This window comes from Emys orbicularis, chromosome 8 (assembly GCF_028017835.1).
Source record: "Emys orbicularis isolate rEmyOrb1 chromosome 8, rEmyOrb1.hap1, whole genome shotgun sequence".
Lineage (NCBI taxonomy): Eukaryota > Metazoa > Chordata > Testudines > Emydidae > Emys > Emys orbicularis.
This window is the reverse complement of record NC_088690.1, coordinates 52519007-52545076: the sequence shown is the minus strand read 5'-3', so window position 1 is coordinate 52545076 and position 26070 is coordinate 52519007.

Sequence of the window (26070 nt, the reverse complement as noted above, 5' to 3'; positions counted from 1 at the left end):
GTATACTGTATTAAATGGAATGATCTGATTTTTGTTTATGGGTCTGTTTATGTTAGTATGTTACTCTATAAATAAATTAAAAACAAAAAATAGAACCCTGAAAACTCAACAAAATCTTCCTGCAGTGCATGAAACAACTCGTTCTTTTCAAAGAGAAAGCTGTACATGACTTCCTGAATTCTTAGAACTGTACAACCCTGGGCCCTTTATGTACCTGGGCCACAAAACAGTTGTTCAACTGCCTATATCTTCCCAACTTGTTTTTTCCTGAAAGCTGTATTTGCTGACAGTCATTGTATCTCCAATAAAATTTCAAAGTCACTCAGCGCTCAAGTACGTTTGTATATTTACCTTGAACACACTATACATACATCAGTCCTTCCCACTGTATGATGTGCCCTTTGAGTAGACTGAGTTTCACTTGAGCAGCGCTGTTCAATTACACTGCGTAAAACTGACTCAATTTGTCATGCAAGATTTCACTTTTCTCAAAAGTACAGAACACTTTCTCTCAATTTTGATAAATTTCTTTGCCCTTTTATGAGTAACCCCTGAGGCTTTTATATGTGCAGTTTCTCTTTGACTGCTGTTATCTCAGGGGGTAGAGAAATGTGCTCATGCATTAGGGACAGCACTTTAACATTTTCACACAAGTCAAGCTGACTTCCAAGTGAATTGGGCTTTATTGATATTGCAAATGGTCAACTTAAATTCACTGATATTATATTACTCTCCCCTACTTCAAGAGGAATAATGAAAATCGCTCATGGCATGACTTGCTTTTAAATAAGAAATGTTGCAAGGCACAGACACACTGTAGGAGAACCAGATATATACTTTCCCTTTTATTTCTTTTTGATAGTCACTTATTGCCACAAGCACACTAAATCATATGCCTTTTAATTATCTAACCTCATTGACAAGTGTTTTCATCTAATAATCTAATGTGTATTAATAATTGTCTAGATTGTAGCATCATAGAATCATAAATAACAATTTGGAGAACTCACAATAGATACTTGGAGCTTGTATTTGTAATAATAATGGCTAGTTTATATGTATATAATGCCTGAAGGTTCTCAAAGCTCTTCCCAAATTTACCTGAGTATAATTTATAAATAAGTTTATTACTTCAGCCATCGCTGAAATGCAAACACAACTGAGGTGAAATGAAGATTGTTTCACATTCCCACTAAAGTCAATGCAAAGGCCTTCATTGGATTGGTCCCAAAGGAAGGAAAATAGGAATAGCTTACATATTTGAAACTGCAGTGGATGTTGGAGCAGCCAAACTGTAAATGAATGGGGACAGGTTGTTGCTCATGGAGCTACAAATGTAATAGGTACCTCTGTCTGTGGATTTTCCTCTTATGCATGGAATGGGGCTGTGCTGCCTCAACTGTACCATCCCCTTTGCTTAATATTTCATGGAGACCTCTTCCTGAGGTTCCCTGAAAGTGAAAAGGTGAGGTGCCACCCTCTGTGACTGTCCATTGCAAGAGCCTGGGGATTTCTACATGGAAGTCCAAGAGGCAATACATTTGGGGCTTGTGTGTGCCTCCCTCTGGGTCCCTCTACTGCTGATACTTAGAAGCCACAGAGTAATGTGGCCAATGGCAGTGTAGCATCTGCTGAAGCCATCTGGCTAGGTGGAAAGTGGGCCCTGCAGAAGGTTCTAGCAGCCCCACTTTTGTGTTTCTTCAAGTCCATTAATTCCTGACCCTACTGAAGACTGGGGCTGACACCCCTGCTGAGGTATAGGGATATACAGCACTATACAGACCTCGTGTGTGGCCACCTTCCTCACACTCTGCTAAATGAAACTCCACCATGAGGCTTAAGTGGTGGAAGACCCTGTACATATCCCACTGTGTTCTACCCCAGGGTGTGTGTGTGTTAATACACAGTGGCTAGATTAATTAGTTTCTGCCAGTAGAAACCCGGACTTAAATCTCCAGTTATGGAAATTCCACCTGAAATGGGGCAGGAGCAGGGTAAGCAGCCCATCACCTCCATTCTGCCTGCAGTCAGCCAGAAGAGGCCTGTAACTAAAGTAGGATTATTATTTGAAGGGATGCACTGACTTGTTGTGGAGCAACAACAAGAACAAAAGCTTCCCTCTCCTCCCAGTACACAAGGCAGAATGGTGCTTCCTTTGGAGCCTGGCCTCATTCAGTGCACACTTTATGCTATATGTAACTAGATGTGATGGACTTTGTCTGTGTACTAATAGATATTTCCTCACCCACCTTGTCTCTGTCTATGTATGACACTTGCAGAGCAGTGCAGTAGAAGATGTTACACATGCACATCTAGGGCATTCTAAACCTTTTCCATGTCAGGACAGACCAAGAACCGTCGTCCCATCTAACTGGGACCTGCCCCCATTTAGCTATATGGGGAAAAGAAGGGGTGGGACAGTAACGACCCTCTAATGAAAATCCACAATCAAAAGGACAGAAAATTGGTATGATAGTGTGTTATTTCAGAAATAGCCTGTGATCACACAAAGGCTGTTTTTAATTGCATATGCAGCTTTGACATCCACATTTCCTGTGGGTAACAGTGCAATATTAACGATTCTTGTAACTAATTTTGATAGCAACCACTTCACCTAAGGTTAGATAATGATTTCCATTCTAAACCTCTGTTACAGTCACTACTAACTTTCTGAAACTCTTACTTTGGAGCTAAAATTTTCCAAACTAATGAAGATTAAATACAACTTTTTTAAAGCATTTGAATATTTAAAAAATATGCTTCAGCTTTTTAGAAAACGTGGGCAATATATTTTCAAAATATGGTCAACATTTTTCATTCAAAACATTCCCCCCTCCACCCCCAATAAGATGGCTGCATCTTCCAAATGGAAATGTTATGCCTCCCTCTGAAAAAATATTTCAGGTTTTTCATCAAATATTGTTTTCATCAAATTTTTGCCAGCCCAGTTTAAAAATAAAATAAAATAAAATAAAATATAAAATCAACAAAACCAAATTGTTTTTTAATCAGCTGTTTTTTTGTTTGGTTGCTGAAAATCAGAAAAAAAAATTCCTATGAAACCCCCAAAAAAGAAATTGTAGAAAATTCAATGTAGATGGAAAAAATAATCAAAAACATTTTTCATGTTGAAGGGCGGAGGAGGACACTACCATTCCCTGACCTGCTCTTGTTACAATTTCTTAGCACATTTTAAGAATTTGCCTTGCAACATTTGAGCGAGCAAGCAAACTGCTGACTCTTCACGAGTAAGAATAATGCTGTAGTAGTCATTGAAAATCCTATATAAATTAACATTGATTCTATGAGGGATGGATATATTTCCTAATGAAAATGATCATATTCTTTTGGTGATTCACCTTGAAATAATTCTTAAATATATAGAAAAAATTCTGCCTTTGCTTTGCATGTATTACTTATAAATAGTGTAGACTAGAAATATTCCCTATTGGCAATCAAGTAGCATTTTATATACCTTGCTTGTAAATTCTATACTAATTACAGCTTTTCTGCTCAGTTCTGAACCCATTGCCAGCAATTATTCCAGATTCCTGTGGACACTGTTAAAACATTTAGAATCAGACTCTCATCACCTCCCACATTTTCTTTCTGTCAGTAAAATAAAAGGCCTGTCATCATAAATTCTACATGGTGACCCTCCTTCCACACTGCATTCATCCTGTTCAGAACTCTGCTGCTCATCACTTGGCAGGATGCAAAAGATAATGGCCATAAAAGTAAAGTCTGCTAACTTTCCTTCTTGACAATTTGTCAAAAGGCACATTAAAAAATAATTGGAGAGAAACCACACAGATTTTTAAAACGTATTGAGTCATTTTTCTTCAGTGCTTGACTGGCCAGGTTACAAGATACCATTCTCTCTGTTATTAACAAGCCACTATTGCTGCTTTAACAAAAGAAATATCACTGTATCCCACAAACCGGATGGCTGGGATTTGCTACTGTGGGTCTTTGATTTAGCAGAAAAGTCAACAGGCAAAATATCTGGCACTTTCAGTTCATGCCTTCTCTTGTCTTGGCCTTTTAAAAAGTAAATACTTTTTTACATTGTATTGGCCCAAGCAGCAATATGGCCAAATGGACTTATAAATGCCATAAAAAACTCCCATTAAAAAAAAGTCAAAACTCCAGTAACAACACTGGTTGATTGATTTTGTTGAGAAAAAGACATAACTGTTTTTTAAAGGAAGGATTAGTTATTGAAATGGCTCAGTGATCAAAAAAGACCCTTGGTTCCTATATCCAGAATATGCTGTAAATAAAAACCCATACAAAACAAAACACTGAAGTCAACTGAGCTATGCTGACTTGCATCCTCTGAGGATCTGGCCCAATGCTGCTTTCATAGACATACAAATGATCTTAGTTTGGATAGACCCATCCTATATTTATGTAGTAGAATCATGACTATTCGCTAGGACTTACCAGTTTCCCAGTTTGTCTCTTGCTCAGCTTTTTCTATTAATTGATAATCAAAATGATCCTTAACTTTCCTTCATGTAGATATAGCAATAAGATGGAGGAGAGTTTCATGATCAATTTAAGTAACTGGCAAGGTAGAAAAGGCTGGCACAGAGCATACAAATTTTGAGATCAAATTACCCCTTTCCATGACCCACAAGCTTTTCTTCAGGCTCCTAAGCAAAGAGAATTTGGGGTGTGGATATGATGACATTTTCAGTTGCAGTTAATAGACTATAAATAATCGTATTATATAAAAAGTGTCTTATTTCCCTTTTGCCTCTTGATGAGATCAAATTTTATGTTAGTGTTGTCGCATTCAATTTGTTTAAAATAAGTCCTTAGGTAAACTAATTTATTTTGCTTGAAGAACTACCACACTGCATTAGAAGAGAAGAATCTTCAATTGCCAACCATAATATAGCCCATATTGAAAGAGATGAGAAGATGTACAATAAACAGGATTATTATCATACAACACTACAGAAGCACATTGAATTTAGATTTTTAGTTTTGGAAATTCTGTATTATATACAGGTGATCATTTTTCAGTGGCTGAGATATCTTTGTTTAGAAACATTAATACTGCAGTAATACTCATGATACTGGAGTTATTTTGGGATTCAATAGGAGCTTTGCCTGAGTAAGGACTACAGGATCAGATCCACTATATATAATATAGGATGCCCTTGTGTCATATTTTTGAGATTCTCCCTAATTTGCTTGGTTATTAATTTTTGACTAGCAGTATTGATGTTTCAGGGCATAAACTAACTTCTAGATACTGGGGGTTAGGCTAAAACTTTCCTTGAGGCCATGTTATCTCACCTCACACCATTATCTAAAGCATTTGGTAGAAGACAATGTTGGTGATGGAATATTAGATGGACCACTGGTGTGATGCAATATGGCAATTCCTATGTTCCAGATATGCGGTCTGCTCCAGGAAAGAAGTTTCAGGACCCTTTTCATTAGATAATGTGAATGGACTAGTTATTGAATCAGTTTGTGAAATATGAAAGTCCTGTGGTCACTGCCATTGCTTGTGGGTTACTACAGTTTAAGTTATTACATTGGACCACTCACCTTTATTCTGAGACAAAGTACAGTAAATAAGTGTTGGCTTCAGGATGGAGTTATAATTATTATTGTGTTGTTGCTTTAGGCTGTTCTTTTCCTAAAGCTCTATGTGGTTGTGTGCTTAGAATCACTGGTTACCTTTACACTTGTAAACATCCTAGTCACTGGTGAGCTGAGAGCAGATCTTCTAAAAGGTATGTGGGAGGAAGATGAACCCAGATAACTGGCAGTGCAATAGGTACATACTACATATAGCTGTAATTTGCTGCCAGCTGCTACATATGTGTTGTTGGTTTTTTTTGTCTCTAATACGGAGGATACCCAGTAAGTCTCACAGGCATGCTCAGACAATGCACCCTATCCAGTTTTGCTTGTAGTGCTCTGTGATGTGTGAGCAAAACTTGGCTACCTTTCATGTGTCAGAAGCACTTCTCTCCCTCCCGCGACCCATGTATGTAATTTAGTAGCCTATGTGATGGTTTTTCAAGCATAGTTTCATACTCCTATTTGCAGTCACACTCAGACTGCAGTGTTATTTTAATTTTGCTTAGAGTTTGCCAGAGCAGAAGAATTTACACTTTTCCTAATGAGGAGATTTAACCAATAGAGCTACACTGTAATAAAGCAGCTGAGGATCTGGCCCTTAATTTTTTTCATATGGTCTTTAACTAGTTGGTTCTTGGTCTTGACACTTTTTGCACATTTTGCACTCGCTGCCTAGAGTGTTGATAAATACACTAGAACCTCAGAGTTACGAACACCTCGAGAATGGATTTTTTCAGACCTGTAGACTCATACTTACTGTATATTACGTGATATATGAAGCATTTTAGTATTTAATATTTGCAAAAAAAAATTTTAAGCTGTGGTTTTCAAAGGTAAATTACACAGAGTGAGAAGTTTTCGTAACCAGATAGATTATTAGATCAAAAATGAAAAGACAATGCTATCTGCTCTGAAGCATTTCCCTCAGCCCCCCAAGGTGTTTTCACTCTGTTTCCAAACCAACATCACAATATCCATCTCTTCATCTCAGTCCTGCTTTCTGTGGCTCTTTAGAGCTATTAACTTCTCCATCATCCAAAACCACTCTCCATAACATCCAAGACCTCCATCCCTCCGCACCACTTACACATTCCGTATATTTATCTGTTGCCATTTTCATCTCCTGAATAGCTCAAGTGCAATAACCTATTGCCAGATAATGCAGTCAGTCCAGGTACAGGACTCCCAGTGATGTCAGTGGGAGTTGGGACCTCAGACAGGCTTCAGTTGTATGCTACACTTAATTTCACTCATCCATCAAGTACAAGAAAATAATTCCTTGCTATTTCCATTGCTAGCTAAAAAAATAAATGGTGCATGAACTTATCTGAAGATTGATGGGAGTTATTAGTATTTTAACTCCTTAAAATTAGAATGTATTTTGAAATAGGTGGTGTTTGAGCTATAGGACAACATGACCGTTGTTATAAAGGTGCTTTAGGAAGTTTTCTTTTATACTATATTAATTGAAGTTTGTTAAAAAATAAAAAGAATGTAAAAGAACAAAAGAGATGCATCTTTCTAAGGCAGCAATAAAGAGTAACTAAGAGAAGAGTTTGTTTAAATTATTTTAGGCTCAAATAATTTAGCCTGAAACTGCATCCTTACCAATACTCCCGAGAGCTATACCCATAAAAAAAAAAAATCCAACCAGTCTTCAACTATCCCTGTCAAGCTTACCCTTAGTAGCACCTTTTTCTACTCTAGTCTCTTCTATGTGGGCTGTTATACCTCACTCAACACTATGATGTCCAGGTGTCTGGTATACCCACTTTCATTAGGCAAATATGTTGCTTATCCACTAATCAACTATGTCCAGTTTGTTACAGGATTACTTTAATTTTTTACCTGAAATATTATTCATATTTAAGACAATGGACATACACAAGAGTTCTCTCCCTTCAGCCTCATGAAATCAGCATGAAACTTCTAAAATTCTAGTTGGATTAATATGAAGACACCTTTTTAAACAATGTATAGTTTAAGGGAAAAGCCCATGAGATGAACCATCTCATTTAATCAATAGTTAAAGAAAAGGTACAAGATTAATTTCTGGATTGATTTACTTATCTTTCAAGCATTAGAGCCTTGCCCATAAGTGTGAATATGCACCCTGATCTACACCTACCCAGATGGATTCAATAAGAAATGCAAATACAAAAATGGCATTGAAAGACTCTTTATATAAAATCTGCTACACATACAAAAGATAAGGAAGTGTGTATAAAGTCTATCCATAGCTTCATAGTGCATCAAGGCACAGTTCACTCCTGCCTTCTTGCACCACAGAAACCTTCTCAGATTCTACTCGCTAGGCATCATGCCATGCTGTTTATTTCAGATCCCACCACCTAGACTTATAGTTTTGTGAAATATTATTTTCAATGTCCCTTATATTCTCAGCCCTTTTCCCTGAGCCTGAAAAGAAAAGAGATTGCCCTTCCTAGACCTAGCCCTGCCCTACCCTGCCCCATTTCATTGCCTTTCCTTCCTATGCCTTGTTTATCAGTCATCAGCTGATGGGCTAATTAATCCTTTAGCTCACTCAGAGTGTTGTCCTGATTAGCTAATTGCATTTCATTCCCCAGCCAGACCTCTCTGGGGGTGCCAATTAGGCTGCTACTCTGAAACCAGAGATATCAGAGTACACCTGTTAATGCCTTGCACTTTGTCACAGGTGGAAAAGAGCTGGGAACTGCTCCCTCACTCAGTGCAGAGATTGGAGAGGAACCCAGGGATAGGATAGTGGGGCTAGGTTTAGCTGGGAATGATTGCTCCATTAGGGAGTGTGAACTGATAAAAAGAGAGGAAAGTCTTTTAGGCATATTAAACATATTAAACAGTGCACTTTATAACTAGTGGTGAAGTATAGTCTTAACTAAGACAGGTTAAAAATGAGGAAATATTTTTCACAAAAAAGTCCTGAATGATCTATCCTTTTTTTCTCCCCAAAAATCCAAATATCATTACAAAAACTTGCTAACAAATTGAAATTCAGATAATTTCTTCTAGTTTTACTGTTACCTAAAGGCAAGAAACTCCAGTTTGTTAGAACCCAACACTCTACATGCTAAATTGTTTTCTAGACTAATAGAAATTTGTGTATGTTTACTACAAAAACTAATTCAAGAGGGTAAGTCACAGGCTGTCCCAGTTCTTTCCTTCCTTTTATTTTATCTTTTAAAAATTACTTTGGTTAAGCCATTGGACCCATAATAAAAACACTGTGGGGAGAGAGGCTGTTTTCTGGAAGAAATGGTAAATTCCAAAGGGGGGAAAGTGCAACCTATGTGCTATAGAGAGGGAACCTCTTGCAGCATGCTAGATTTTAGGGAGTTGACTATACATAGTACAGGTCTTACCTGAACTTGAAATACAGGTTTGCTTATTTTTTAATGAAACCATTCCTGGAAGGGATAAGTTTAAATGAATGGAAAACAGTTTTGAAAACTCAAGCAGTTTGTATTGTGAATCTAAAATAGAATTTGAAAGGGTTGTAAAATCTTGATGTTTGTCAGGTTTCCCCTATTCAAGAATTTGTACATGTTAAGTGTATGTTAATTAGAAAATATTTTCTGTACAATACAAAGGTGTAAGTAACACAGTGAAAATCAGCAAGGGTTCTACAAAATAGAAGTTGGTGGGAAATATTTCCTATCATGTGAAAATTTTTGAGATTTCACAATTTCCCCCCCAACCCAAATGGATACAAAGTCAAAATCTTGAATTTTTTTGTGAATATATTTTAAAAACAGATCAGGTCAATTTAAATGTTTTATTTAGATAATTTTGAAATATTTCATTTTAATTTTCATTTTTCGATCTTGAAACATTTTCTACCATAATTAGCTTAAATTCTGAAATGAAAAGTCCTATTGAAAAAAGAAAAAAAAGAAAAAATACTTTTCATCCTGAAAATGTCAAAACATCCTAATTCAGTTTCAACAAAGAGTCATTTTTGGATAGAAAAAAATGTTTGTTGAAAAATTCCTCACCAGCTCTACTAGAAGAACTTCAGAAGGCTACTTTTCTACAAAATCTGAATCAGCAGTTGAATACATATTTGTTTGTATTCTGAGATTTTAAATTGAACACAGCCTGGGAGGGTTCTGGAATTTGAAGGACTTCAGACACAGATAGACTTATGCTGTTAGAGTTGAAAAGGGAATTTATAAAATCTGGGAATGAGAACAACAGCAATTGTGCTGTGTTCTGATTTGGCTTCTGGGAATTAAGAGCTAAGTTTTTTCTAAAATGCTGAGGCTGGAGTAGTGGAGACTTTATGAGTGTCAGGGGAAATGCTTGCTATTACTTTCCTCTAAACAGGACAGTTTATTATGCTTACACAAGACTAATAAATTCCAAAGGGAAAGATTTCAAATAACTTAATCTGAAATTCAGTAACTGCAAATGGCTGCCTCCCACTATTTTACAGTGATTACTGCTCAAGTTGAAATTGTACTCCTTGTGTGAACATTTGTTTTTAATTAATACATTACAGGATATGCTGTATCCAGAAGCTGACTCCTAAACTTAGCAAAAAGAGTTTATGAAAGGAAGGGGGACATATTTCATAGGTAGGTCACTGGTTTGGACCTGAGCCAGGTTGGTAGTGGCCTAACATTTCTTACCGTCTACTAGATGCTTGATAGGCTTTACTAACTGAATAGATGGCTTCAGTTTCTACTATACAGACAACTACTGTACAATTGGTGAAGTTGGTGACCATCTCAGTTGAAGCAAAGGGAGCTTATCTTTTATGCTTTCTTAGACATGGAAAAAGAGACTCTTTTATCTCCATTTAAGGTAGTTCCTGTACATCAAGGTTAATATGGATTGGTATGGACATTTACTTGCCTGTTGCCTTTGCTTTACTGGTTCTGTGGATAGAAAGAGGGCTTCAATTTCCAGTGTTGTCAGTCTGGCACTTTTCACAAGCAGCAAATGTGTTGAAAAGGAAATCTCAGGTTTTTCACTGAAGTGTTCATTTCCTTAGATTATTTCTCAAAGCACTACATCATTGACAGAGACAGTGTGTCATGATTTTATCACAAAAATCCATTCTATTTATTGAAGCTATTTTATTTTCCTTGGTTAACAACACCCATGCTTTTGGTAGGGGGGAGTTTCAAAAGTGTTCCCATTGGATTCAGTCTTTGCCAGTGATAGCAGAGTTAGGCTAACATTGAACATTTCACAGCCTCCTGAGCTTAGTGTTTAGTGCTTGTCACGTTCAGATCAGGATCAGTGTTATCTTCTTCATAGAACTTTTATTTTGCCAGAATAGACCATAATTGCAATTTTCAAGGAGTTTCTGACATGTTTGCTCAGGACAATGATGTTACCATGAAACAACTAAATATTCACCTAAGCAGCTAAAACAAACTGAGCAGCTACTTTGAATAGCAGATTGAGAACTTTCCCCTTGTATCTGGCCAACTAGAGGTAGCAAAAAGCTGGGGTGACCTAATTTTAACAGAATTTGTTAAAAATAATTTACTGGGTTAGAGTTTCTTGAGAATAAAAGAGGTGTGGAGGTGAATTGTAAGACATATGTATTTCCAGTTTTAAGCTTGTGTTATATTGACAGGATGAGCAGACAGGTTGATGGCTCAGGGTGATTGGAAAGCCTCTTGGTTACTGGTTAGAATTCGACCTAGATCAGGGGTCGGCAACGTTCGGCACGCGGCTTGCCAGGGTAAGCACCCTAGCGGGCCAGGCCAGTTTATTTACCTGCTGACACGGCAGGTTCGGCCGATCACGGCCCCCACTCGCCACGGTTCACCGTCCCGGGCCAATGGGGGTGGCGGGAAGCCACTGCCAGCACATCCCTCAGCCCACGCCGTTTCCCGCCGCCCCCATTGGCCCGGGACGGCGAACCGCGGCGAGTGGGGGCCGTGATCAGCCGAACCTGCCACGTCAGCAGGTAAATAAACTGGCCCAGCCCGCTAAGGTGCTTACCCTGGCGAGCCGCATGCCGAACGTTGCTGACCCCTGACCTAGATGAATAGTGACTAAAAATTATTTTAATGTAATGGCTATTGAGACCCATGTGAAATAGAGCTGAAGTTCTCAATCCAGATCTCAGTGGACAGATGAAGGAAAAAAGATTTTTTTTAAATCACACATCAGATTTGACCCTAACAGACAGTCTCAGAAGAGAGGCCAAATACCAAATGGACCTAGAGACTGAGCTACCTTCATATTCCAAGAGATCGTCCTTCCAGCTTGGTTTTGAGGTGCATTAGTGGGACATATGGTGAAAACCTGTGGTGTACCCCTGGATTAATAGGGGACTTTTACTTGCCATTGCAACATCTTTCATGTACATTCAATTCACTTACAGTGAATTGTGCCCTATTCTGAATGTGCTCACAGCTCCAAAAGCAGCAGAAGTCCACTGTTGCCAACTTTCCTGATTTCATTGCAAGTCTTGTGATATTTGGTGCTTTTCTTAAAGCTCCAGCTCCTCCAGTACATGAGTACTCCTGTGAGTACATGAGCAGCTAATAAGTTTAATGGTTATGGAGAAAAGCTTCACAACCTGACTGCAGAATTTCATTATTTTTGAAGGCTGTGAGGTTGGCAATACTTCAGAGTTATGAAGAAACCAAGAAGGGTATGGGTCACAGAGAGGCTGTGTGCACAGGCAGCCTTATTTCTGGTATTCCATAACTTTAAGAACTCAACATTTCAACCTTAATAATATGTGTGTATAATTTCCTTGGTTTAAAAAATGCAAACTGAAAAAATATAAAATCCATCAAGTTGTAATACACCTACATCCACATAGGTCATCAGCAGGACTGGAACTGATAGCAATAATATGTGGTCACCTTCTGTGTTGGCCAGCACTAGAAAGGGATGAGACACAGTTTACCAGTGGGTTTCATAGATATTTCTTGACAGCAGAGGAATGGCAAGACTCAGGAATCTTAGGTTTGATTTCAGGCTCTGGAGGTTGGTGTACTCTAGGTGTTCTGGGCGCAGCCTCTTCTGCCAGTTCTCCCAAGCATGATCCCTTCTGCCCTGTCCCATCCAACCTGTTCCTGTCCCAGTTCTGTCTCTTAACACCTCTGACTCCTCATCCCAATCTCATTCTCCTCACCTAGATCATGTCAGACTCCATTCCTCAGCTTCTGATCCTAGTCTCAGGGTATGTCTACACTACGAAATTAGGTCGAATTTATAGAAGCCGGTTTTATAGAAATCGGTTTTATACAGTTGATTGTGTGTGTCCCCACATAAAATGATCTAAGTGTATTAAGTCAGCGGACCGCGTCCACAGTACCGAGGCTAGCATCAACTTCTGGAGCATTGCACTGTGGGTAGCTATCCCACAGTTCCCGCAGTCTCCGCCGCCCATTGGAATTCTGGGTTGAGATCCCAATGCCTGATGATGCAAAAACTGTGTCGCGGGGGGTTCTGGGTACATGTCATCAGGCCCCTCCCCCCCCGTCAGAGCATCGGCAGACAATCGATTCACGCCTTTTTACCTGGGTTACCTATTCAGACAACATATCATGGCAAGCATGGAGCCCGCTCAGCTCAGCTCACTGTCACCATATGTCATCTGGGTGCCGGCAGACGTGGTACTGCATTGCTACACAGCAGCAGCTCCTTGCCTTTTGGCAGTAGATGGTGTATTACGATTGGTATCCATCATAGTCGTATTTCTCAGTGAGTTCGGTCAGAGGCACCTGGGCAGACATGTTTTGTCTCCTGGAGACTCAGTCCTGCCGGCAGTCCTATTGAACCGTCTTGACGATGATGGCTAGCAATCGTAATACAGCATCTTCTGCCAAGCACCCAGAAGATGCCGATGGCTATCAGTCATGCTGCATCATCTGCTGCCAGCCTAAGATGTAAAAGATAGATGGACCAGATTTGTTCTGTATTCATTTGCTTCCCCCTCCCTCCGTGAAATCAACGGCCTGCTAAACCCAGAGTTTTGAGTTCAATCTTTGGGGAGGCCATTCTATGTGAAAGTTGTTTGTGTTTCTCCCTGATGCACAACCACCTTTGGTGATTTTAATTCCCTGTAAGTCATGTCATCACTCGCCCCTCCCTCCCTCCATCAGACAATAGTTTCGCGCCTTTTTTCAGCCCAGACGCCATAGCACTGGGATCATGGAGCCCGCTCAGATCACCGCGGCAAATTATGAGCACTAGGAACACCACTTGCATTGTCCTGGAGTATATGCAGAGCCAGAACATACCAAAGCAAAACCAGGCGAGGAGGCGATTGCAGCGCGGCGACGAGAGTGATGAGGAAATTGACATGGACATAGACCTCTCACAAAGTACAGGCCCCAGCAATGTGCAAATCATGGTGTTACTGGGGCAGGTTCATGCCGTGGAACGCCGATTCTGGGCCCGGGAAACAAGCACAGACTGGTGGGACCGCATCGTGTTGCAGGTGTGGGACGATTCCCAGTGGCTGCGAAACTTTCACATGCGTAAGGGCACTTTCATGGAACTTTGTGACTTGCTTTCCCCTGCCCTGAAGCGCCAGAATACCAGGATGAGAGCAGCCCTCACAGTTGAGAAGCGAGTGGTGATAGCCCTGTGGAAGCTTGCAACGCCAGACAGCTACCGGTCAGTCAGGAATCAATTTGGAGTGGGCAAATCTACTGTGGGGGCTGCTGTGATCCAAGTAGCCAGCGCAATCAAAGACCTGCTGATATCAAGGGTAGTGACTCTGGGAAACGTGCAAGTCATAGTGGATGGCTTTTCTGCAATGGGATTCCCAAACTGTGGTGGGGCGATAGACGGAACCCATATCCCTATCTTGGCACCGGAGCACCAAGCCACCGAGTACATAAACCGCAAGGGGTACTTTTCAATGCTGCTGCAAGCCCTGGTGGATCACAAGGGACGTTTCACTAACATCAACGTGGGATGGATGGCAAAGGTACATGATGCTCGCGTCTTCAGGAACTCTGGTCTGTTTCAAAAGCTGGAGGAAGGGACTTTCTTCCCGGACCAGAAAATAACCATTAGGGATGTTGAAATGCCTATAGTTATCCTTGGGGACCCAGCCTACCTCTTAATGCCATGGCTTATGAAGCCGTACACAGGCAGCCTGGACAGTAGTCAGGACCTGTTCAACTATAGGCCGAGCAAGTGCCGAATGGTGGTAGAATGTGCATTTGGACATTTAAAAGCGCGCTAGCGCAGTTTACTGACTCGGCTAGACCTCAGCGAAACCAATATTCCAATTGTTATTGCTGCTTGCTGTGCACTCCACAATATCTGTGAGAGTAAGGGGGAGACATTTATGGCGGGGTGGGAGGTTGAGGCAAATCGCCTGGACGCTGATTACGCGCAGCCAGACACCAGGGCGGTTACAAGAGTACAGCAGGGTGTGGTGCGCATCAGAGAAGCTTTGTAAACCAGTTTTGTGACTGGCCAGGCTACAGTGTGAAACTTCTGTCTGCTTCTCCTTGATGAACCCTCCCCTCCCCCCGGTTCACTCTACTTCCCTGTAAACCAACCACCCTCCCCTCCCCCCTTTGAGCACCACTTGCAGAGGCAATAAAGTCATTGTTACTTCACATTCATGCATTCTTTATTAATTCATCACACAACTAGGGGGATAACTGCCAAGGTAGCCCGGGATGGGTGGGGGAGGAGGGAAGGAAAAGGACACACTGTAGTTTAAAACTTTAAAACTTTAACACTTATTGAAGGCCAGCCTTCTGATGCTTGGGCAATCATCTGGGGTGGAGTGGCTGGGTGGCCAGAGGCCCCCCCACCATCTTCTTGGGCGTCTGGGTGAGGAGGCTATGGAACTTGGGGAGGAGGGCTGTTGGTTACACAGGGGCTGTAGCAGCGGTCTCTGCTCCTGCTGCCTTTCCTGCAGCTCAACCATACGCTGGAGCATATCAGTTTGATGCTCCAGCAGCCGGAGCATCGACTCTTGCCTTCTGTCAGCAAGCTGACACCACCTATCCTCTTCAGCCCACCACTTGCTATCTTCAGCCCACGATTCAGCCCACCACCTCTCCTCTCGTTCATACTGTGCTTTTTTGCACTCTGACATTGACTGCCTCCACGCATTCTGCTGTGCTCTGTCAGCGTGGGAGGACATCTGGAGCTCCGAGAACATATCATCCCGAGTCCACCGTTTTCTCCTTCTAATCTTCACTAGCCTCTGTGAAGGAGAAACATTTGCAGCTGGTGGAGGAGAAGGGAGACGTGGTTAAAAAAGACACATTTTAGAGAACAATGGGTACACTCTTTCACATTAAATTTTGCTGTTCACATTACACAGCACATGTGCTTTCGTTACAAGGTCGCATTTTTCCTCTTATGTTGAGGGCCTGCTGGTTTGGTGTGAGAGATCACTCACGCAGTGCCAGGCAACAGAATTCGGCTTGCAGGCAGCCATGGTAAGCCACAGTCTTTTGGCTTTTTTAACCTTCATAACATGTGGGAATGGTTTCAAACAGCAGCACCCTCATTTCCCATACCAAGCACCCGTTGGGTTGGCCATTTAAAATGGGTTTGCAATGTAAAAGGAGGGGCTGCAGTTTCCGGGTTAACATGCAGCACAAACCCAACTACCCCCCCACACACTCAATTCTCTGGGGATGATCACTTCACCCCTCCCCCCCACCGCGTGGCTAACAGGGGGAACATTTATGTTCAGCTGAGCAGGAACGGGCACCTCTGAAAGTCCCCTTAATAAAATCACCCCATTTCAACCAGGTGATTGTGAATGATATCACTCTCCTGAGGATAACAAAGAGAGATAAGGAATGGATGTTGTCTGCATGCCAGCAAACACTGGGACCATACGCTGCCATGCTTTGTTATGCAATGATTCCAGACTACGTGCTACTGGCCTGGCATGGTAAAGTGTCCTACCATGGCAGACGGGATAAGGCAGCCCTCCCCAGAAATCTTTTGCAAAGGCTTTGGGAGTACATGAAGGAGAGCTTTCTGGAGATGTCCCTGGAGGATTTCCGCTCCATCCCCATACATGTTAACAGACTTTTCCAGTAGCTGTACTGGCCGTGATTGCCAGGGCAAATTAATCATTAATCATTAAACACGCTTGCTTTTAAACCATGTGTAATATTTACAAAGGTACACTCACCAGAGGTCCCTTGTGTGCCCTCAGGGTCTGGGAGCACGCCTTGGGTGAGTTCGGGGGTTACCGGTTCCAGGTCCAGGGTGATAAACATATTCTGGCTGTTGGGGAAACCGGTTTCTCCGCTTCCTTGCTGTGAGCTATCTTCATTGTCTTCATCATCATCTTCCTCGTACCCCGAACCCGCTTCCCTGTTGCGTGATTCTCCATTGATGGAGTCAAAGTACACGGTTGGGGTAGTGGTAGCTGCACCCCCTAGCATGGCATGTAGCTCCGCGTAGAAGCGGCATGTTTGCGGCTCTGCCCCGGACCTTCCGTTTGCCTCTCTGGCTTTGTGGTAGGCTTGCCTTAGCTCCTTAATTTTCACGCGGCACTGCTGTGCGTCCCTGTTATGGCCTCTGTCCTTCATGGCCTTTGAGACTTTTTCTAATATTTTGCCATTTCGTTTACTGCTACAGAGTTCAGCTAGCACTGATTCATTTCCCCATATGGCGAGCAGATCCCGTACCTCCCGTTCGGTCCATGCTGGAGCTCTTTTGTGATCCTGGGACTCCATCACGGTTACCTGTGCTGATGAGCTCTGTGTGGTCACCTGTGCTCTCCACGCTGGGCAAACAGGAAATGAAATTCAAAAGTTCGCTGGGCTTTTCCTGTCTACCTGGTCAGTGCAACTGAGTTGAGAGTGCTGTCCAGAGCGGTCACAATGAAGCACTGTGGGATAGCTCCCGGAGGCCAATAACGTCGAATTCCGTCCACACTACCCCAAATCCGACCCGCAAAGGCCGATTTCAGCGCTAATCCCCTCGTCGGAGATGGAGTAAAGAAACCGGTTTAAAGGGCCCTTTAAGTCGAAAAAAAGGGCTTCGTCGTGTGGACGTGTCCAGGCTTAATTTGATTTAACGCTGCTAAATTCGACCTAAACTCGTAGTGTAGACCAGGCCTCAATATCCTTGCCTAGCCGGTTTCAGTGTTCCCTCTCTCTGGACTCCCCATCCCAATCTCAGTTTTCCTCCTCCTAGTCCCAGTCTCCTAGGAAATTCATTCTCAGTTCCCTACCCTCCAATTCCTGGTCCCAGTCTCCTTGCCCAGACTACCCCAATCCCCCTCTCACAGCTCCTTATCTGATATGTCTCTCTCTACATGCCTTGGCCTCCAGTCACCCCATAACCTATGTTCCCTGTCCTTACAGACTCCCAGTCCCAGTTTCTCTCTCCAGGCTCCTTGTCCAGTCTCAGTGTCCTCCTACAACATTTGGCTCCCAGTCCCAGTTTTATTTGCCCACCCAATCCCAGTTCTTCTCCTCCACACTAGCTCCTCATCAGCTCTCTCTCACGTACCACTCCCTCGTTCCCTTCCATCCACCCCACTGTTCCCAGTCCAAGTCCCTTTGCCAAGCTACTCCTAGTCTTCCCTACTGTGATCCCAGCCTTCCCTATCTTCCAGATAGGTCCTGTATGCACAGGGGGCCAGGAATATTCCCCCATCTCACTGAAAAACAGGTCCAGTTCTGGAGTAGTGTTACATAATAGAATGCAACATGGGATAGTAAGACATATTGTATTGACCTCACTAAAGTAAAATAAAAAGATATCATTTACTCAGCACTGTGATTCATCAAATGACTCTAGGTTTTGTATAATTATTATTTGAATTACCCTTAGGAAATAAAAGAGTTTAATATTATATTTATCATCAAACTTGAAGAAAAAGCATATTATGGATATTACACAGTACTCACACATCTAGAACTTTGAGGTTCAGAGGTGTTTTGTATTCTGTTAAAACTAGGACTGTTAGATTAAAAACGGGAGTTTGGAACTGAAAATAAAGGCTAGCAAGAAATTGCAGCCAATACAGAACTGTACTGTTTGGTCCTCCAGGTATAAATGTATTGTGAAATCAAAGTATTTTTTGGATCTAGCTCCATACCTTCAGGCTCCATTTGTCCTGTACTTTATGAAAATGAGAATGTTATTAATAAATGACTGTGAACAGTGTGGCTGCATTTCTGTAATGACAGTCAGATAGCTACATTGGCTTTTTCTTGAATAATGGGAACATATTCTTTTTTTTTTTTTTTTTTAAAGATGAATTAACAGAGACAGAAATGGAAAGAAATAAACTCAGAAGGCCTTAGTGATGCCAGATTATGCAAATATGTTTTCAGATCTTAGATTTTTTTCTCTCCAAAACTGCTCTCCTTTGCCAACTTTCATTTTAAATTTTAATTTGTGTGACAATTCTCAATATGTTCATTTGACATTCATTGTGAATTGTTATAAATGTAAGCATTAGAAAAATAGTTTAACAGTTTGCAAGCTTTCAACATTATAAAAAGTACACAGCACGTTATAAAACGTGCAAGTATAAGTAAATATATGTATAAATAAACAGAATGTACATGAAAGATGTTGCAGTATATATATTTACTTACACTTGACCATTTTATAATATATATTGCTACACTGGCACAAAATTTTCATAAATATATGCAAATGTTAAATGGGTTGTAAAATGTGAGTTAGTATTATTGTTCTTAAAGAGGCACTGTCAACTTGGAACATCCCAGGGTTTGAAGAAGATTTAAATAAGGTGTGAGAAATGTAGCAGCTTTGTTTCACATGGGTTCCTGCAAACATTCAATTTGATTTAAATCCATATGAATGCATGTTTTTCTCATTGGATTTTCTATGCATTGTGAGTATGAGATAGAATTTCAAAGCCAAACAATCAAAACTAGACTGGATACAATATTTTGACATTTCAAAATTGCAACAAAAAATGCCAAAAGTTATTTGCCAGTTTCCATTATTATTATATTTTCTTCACAATTTTCAACCAGCTTTAGTCAGAACCTCCTGGATCCCCCTGGTTTCATGTCTAAGCCATGCAAAATCACAAACTCTGCATGGTTTAAATGCAACAGCATAGACCTGTGGTGTATGCAACATACATGAAAGGGTTAATCTTATTTAAAAAAAATCCTGTCCTTTGGGTATGTTCAGCCAATGCATATTCTGATATACAGTGCTTCTGTCTTGTGTTTCATTGGTGAGGTATTCTAGCAGTCAATATCTAATTGGAAGAGTTGAGTGGGTGGAGTTCTTTGAAAATTAGTCTAAACTGTTTCTCTGACTTAGTGAAGACTCCATAAGTTTAATGAAGCAGGTTTTTTAAATCCAATAACTAACTATATATTTGTATTTTCAAATGGTTGTTAGAGCTAGATATACATCAAGCATATGCTTGGGGTGAACTCCTGGCCCCATTGACTTCAAAGGGGCTAGGATTGTACCCTTGGCATCTTCTGCACTGGTCTTTAAGGCATCTGGAATAGATGAAGTTATACAAATGTATGTTATTCTCTTAAAAATACAGATCTCACAGTACATGGTAGCAGGTGGCTTGGGTGCAGCAAAATTACTATCTGTTTAGAAGCTTGTCTGGGCTCTTTCGCCACTCTCGATTTCCATATATCATTGGGTCTATTGTGTGATATTTTATTCCAGGGTCTAACTTTCTTGATATCTTTGTCATGGATTTTGAATAATTGGTCTGTTGGGACTCATCTGTCCTCAAAGCAGACATGAAATTGTCTGATTTTAGCTGCTTGTCTCCAGGCTCTTAAGCATAATTATTCCAAATGCCACAAAATCAGCCTAGAGTGATTCAAAACAGGACCCGAGTTCACTTGAAAGCTTTGTGAACCTTAGTGAACCTTTCAGAGAATCTGGTCTGAGTTTAAACTTTGCAAGGAAACTGAAACTCAGGTAAATTACATCCAACTTTATTGTGAACATTTTACGCAGCTGTTCTTAACTCTGTCCTCATCTAGTAAGGAATTATACATACAATAAAAATACCAAATTGTTGAAAAAAAAAACAGAATGACCCCACCCACACCTCAATATTGTTTATGCATTGTTAATCAATTCCTATGCTCTCCTACTCCAGCACCATCCAGTAAGAAAAGGAAAGAAAAGCCAAATATTAAAAACTAATCATAGACTAAATCATAGAACCATCAGGATGGAAGAGACCTCGAGAGATCATCTAGTCCAACGCCCCCATGCTGAGGCAGTTCATGCACAGCAATTTATAAATCAATTTGAAAGTTTTGTCCAGTGAAATAAGTGTTTGAATTTCCGGCACAGCTTTCTCCCAATAGATAACCAATGAATAATATGAAGTTTACATCCGCAGCAATACAAAAATCTCAGGAACAAAAATTTTTGTTTCCCCTTCAATTTCTGCAGAGCCCATTCTTATCAGCAGGTCACTTTACCTAGTCTGAAATTATCCTAATGAAGTGAATGTGGGGGCAGAGCTGGGCACTTACAACTGATTTGATGGCAATTTCCTGCAATAGCCTTGAAAAGCCTGATTGAATTAAGTGTAAGTATCTTTGGACTCCATTGTATTAAATGCAAAAGTTATGTAATATTGTGACACTCCCCCCCCCCCCCGAAGTGTTATGAACTTCAAAGGACTACACTAAACAATCGGCCAGACAAGAGTGGAAGTTTGGACAAACGGTGTTAAGTTGTTTGCCTGGGCAATCTCTAGGGGGAGAAAAATGCAAATTCCTACCTCTAGTTATACAAAAGCCCAGCCTTTTGAAGCTATGCCTTGAGGAGGGAATCATTTTCTACTGATTACCTGTTCCCGGAACCTGAAGATGAAAGGCCCACGCTGTACAAAGGAAATACTAACCTAAGCATGGGTGTGCTAGTTTTGAATTTGTAATAACAGAAAACAGTTTTGGTGGGGTTTGAAGCCCTTGTTGGAGTTGAGGATAATCTCAGGTAAGCTTATTAGCATGTGTATATATTCTTTTATTATTTTAATATGTTTTCTCTCTAATGCTTTTGCTTTAAGAATAAATGTGCTGGCTTAGAAAGAGCTGTATGGTAACTTACATCTGTGGGCTATTATGTTTATAGCCTCTGAGGAGAAAGCAAAAAGCACAGACTCTGGCCAGTTTAGGAATAATACAGTGTAGGCAGGGAACTGGAACAACCCCACTCAGAAGGGAAAGAGAAAGGGGTTTTCACCCAATAGAGGTGACAGCCAGGGAGCCAGAAGCCTAAAAGTGAGTCCCCTTGGTAGACCATAGAATATAGGTGTTCAGTTGCCCTGAATAGTGAAACTGATGGCCCTCATACTATCAGTGGAGACTATAACACAATATTTCTGGTACTATATAAAAGAGAAAACAGGGAAGTAACTATATATAAAATATCTGTCCATTTGGTCATGATTACTGGTCTCTACTTAGAGGTGCAGCACAGAACTCGCAGGACAAAGGGATGAGATAAAGTAGCTTTGTACAGCCTGAATTTTGACTGGATGCCAAAGCACAGAATGAGTGTTTTATTTTCAGGTAATATAGTAAATCTCATGTTTTACCTTCAGTTAAATGCAAATAAATTGCTGTTATAACAAGAGTTAGCTAATGCAGGTTAGCTAAACTGAATTAAGAATATACTTCTTTTTTTTCTGTGTAGCCATAATGTAAATGACAAATGAGGTCTGACTTGAGGAGCTTTGACAGCTATTGATGTCCTCATATTGGGCTCATATTGGGCTAGATCATCCTCCTGCTGTGTTAAAAGTTGTGGGAGGACATCTCCATGGGCTTTCCCTCACTGAGGTCCCCCAAGATTATTCTTCCAGGGAGCAGGGTTTGTTTCTCTATAGAAAAGGAGGTATATTCCATTTGCCCATCCTAGGCTCAATGGGAAGCCAAGGGCAGCTGCCTGGAGACCCTGTGTGTCCATTCCAGCTCCGGAATTTCAGTACCCTCAGCTGCATTGCATTCAACCACTGAGGACTCATCCTGGCTGCATAGACCCTTGGAATCCCGAAATAGGCTTTACAGGAAAGGTAATAAAGCCTGGGTCTATACTACAATTTTCAGGTAAAGTCCATGGAATGAGAGGCAGAACAATGTCTCCTTGCCCCTGTCTCAGCCATTCCATCTCCCTCATCCATCATAAAACCATGGGACTAGAAACAGCAGGAGACAGTGCTATGGAAGTGTATGAGGGATGTGGGGATTTGGCCCACTGATATTATACAGCAGAAGTTACCATAAAGATGGGGTGACTGTGATCTGCTAGGCCTGAGATGCAATAGCAGAGCTGTATAGAGGAGTTCCTAAAATTCCTGCAAGTACGGTGCTTGCTTCTAGCTTACAGAAATCTTTATAAAAACTTTTAATGAGTATTACATTTTATGAAACTTACAAAGAAGATCTTCTACCTTAGTGAAGCTAGTCTGTTCATTTCATATTCTTTTCTGGTACATTTTTAATAGATCTTTGAATAATAACAACAGCTGTTTCTTTCTACCATCGGCACACATGCACTTTAGTGTATATGGGAATGTTGGAGAATTAATGAGGACAGAAGACAGAAAAATGATTAGATATATTCTGATGGGGCTTAAAACAATTAATTATTCTCAAAAACAAAAAATAATTAAGATTTGGTGCTTGTAAACCTCAAATGAAATAACACATCTGGTTTGATTCTTCCCCCCACCCCCAATTCTCTTATTGTTCAGGAAATTGTGGGAATGAACAGTAGTCTACTAAGGGGAAGAATAGAAACGAAATATACTACATTCATTGTTAATATGAAGAAGAAACATTGCAGGCAATAGTTGTTAACTGGGATTCCAAATTAATTTGTAGGAAATCTACATGGGAATCTTGTTTACTGGGAAGGATGAACAATAAATACACATCTGGCCAGGGAGATAAGTTTAGCTGATTCCCACACACAAAAAAACTTAGCTGTGGGAGCTTAATTTAAGGTTGTTCGAGTGCATTTTCTACCATGAAATCACTAAAAAATAATCAAGGACATTGCTAATTAAACAACTTTAACATTCATTCCATCCTCACCTCCATGTAGCATTGTAGGCACAGAGGCAGGGCTGGCTCTAGGTTTTTTGTCACCCCAAGCAAAAAAAAAAAAATTGCCCCCCCACCCCCCCCTTTGGTTTTTTCACATATTTTCACTTTGCAATGTTTTTGTTTTGTTTTGACTTTTTAAAATTAAAAAAAAATGAAAACAGAGAATTTGTAGTTAGTGAAATAAAACAATTTCCTACTAGTGTACTCATTTAATTTTAACAAAATCACAATTACAAACACTGATACCGGTAATGTTACAAGAATGCGTAATGCTATAGCAGTGTTTGGAGTGAAAAAAATCATTTCTTGCTATAAATTCTAATACTTGTAGAGGAGAAGTTTCGGACTTATTAGCTCAGATAAAGCTATGTCTGGTTCAGACACAAGCACCTGCCAGCAACTCTAGACCCAGAGAGGCAGCAGCACACACACATTCCCCCTGTCCTGTCACCCCAACTTAGTGGAAATCGGGTACACAGGTGCGGGGGAGGGCCCCCCCGAGGGCCCCCCCCACCGTCGAGCAGACAGGAGGAAGCTCCCAGTCTGGAGTGGTCAGGGGCGACTCCAGGGATGAACGGAGGGCTGGGGAGGAGGGGGGACAGGAACAGCAGCAGCTGCACACATGGAGCAGGGCGGAGGAGGGGCTCCCCCTGCTCCAGAGCAGTCACTTGGCTCCGAGGGCTGGTTGTCCAATTGCCCCCTGGAGCTCAGGTCTCTCCCCCTCCCCCACGCTGCTGCTTGCCTGCCTTCCATGCCACCGTCAGCCAAGCAAGCTTCCTGGCAGCAGGTCAGGTGGGAATGCAAACCCTCCGCACAGCAGAATGCCGCCCCTGGAAATGTGCCACCCCAAGCACGTGCTTGCTTTGCTGGTGCCTAGAGCCGGTTCTGCACAGAGGCATGGTAAGGGGTGCCAAAGGCTGTAGTAAGAAATCAGAGAGGGGCTGGTTAGGGATGCTAAGGCACAGAAGTTCTACGTGAAGACATGTTAGTCTGTTTGACCACTCTACACCCCTCCCGCCCCCCCCCCCCCCACACACACACACAGAGTGTTGAAAAATACAACAGCTTTTAAAAAGAAGCTGAAAAATGGTGTGGAAGTTGACATTCCCCCTCCCCCCAAAGAATAATCTTCTGTTGTTTTTCATAGAATAGAATCATAGGACAGGAAGGGACCTCGAGGGATCATCTAGTCCAGTCCCCTGGTCTCATGGCAGGAATAAGTATTATCTAGACCATTCCTGACAGATTCTTTTTCTGTCTCTGAAGCTTTGTGTGAAATTTAAAGTTTGTGGCTTTTGAAACTGTTATGTTAGTGGGACCTGACAATAGAATCTGTGGGAAAATTTCAAAAAGGAGTGATTTTCAATCTTTTAGAATTCTATTGTAGCTGTCTAAAAAAAAATTTGTCCATCTTTGAGAATAATTTCTGCGACTTCTCTGTTTAATTAAGGAACTTGCTACTCTCTTTAAGGCCCTGATACACTAAAACACTTAAGCACATGCTTAGATTCATCCTTATTCAGCAAAGCACTTGAGACTCAATTCAGCAAGGTATTTAAGCACATAAGAAGTCACAGAGGCACATACATTCTTTAAGTCAGGCCCGTGCTTAAATATCTTGCTGAACTGAAATTCATTGTAGCTTAAGCATGAGATTCTTTTTTGAGCCCATGCTTAAGTTCTTTGCTGAATCAGAACTAAAGCAGCAAACTCCAGGCAGCTTTAACTATGGAGCAATGCTAAGGCATCTCCTTAAGAAAGAGGCAGCAGGAATTGAATGTAATCATGTTTCTGCTAAAATATGTGGTAGTTGAGATCAAGGTCAGCAGTTTAATAAGCAGACAGGGCTGTTTGACTAATAGGTCTCAAGTAGCATAGCAACTGTGTGGTCTCTTAGGATATGGTTCCATTGCAATAAAAAACCTGCAGCACCAAGTTTCAGAGCTTGGGTCAGCTGATTCGAACTCACAGGCTCCGGCTGTGAAGCTAAAAATAGCAGCATAGACATTCAGACTCTGGCTAGAGTCAGGGCTCTGAGACCCTTCTCACTTTTGAAGTCTGAGAGTCCAGGTTCCAGCCCAAGCCCAAACATCTACAGTGCAATTTTATAGCCCTGCTGCCCAAGCCCCATGAGCCCGTCAGCTGACCTAGGCCATCCATAGCTGTGCCAAGGGTCTTTTACTGCAGTACAGACATACCCTGAGGTGAAAAGTGAGAGTGAATGGAGATTAGATAAAGCATGTCACTCAAAAAACACACAAGGCAACTGTAAGTGCTCATAGGATAAACAAACTAGTCACGAATTGTAGAAGTAGTACATATCACAAGAAAAAAATACTGCCTTGTCCGGAAGCACCGTATAGATCGAAGTCACAACCGTTCATACAGCTAGATTGCCAAGAATGTTTGGCCTGTTTTTCAAAAGTGCTGTGTGCCCTCAGCT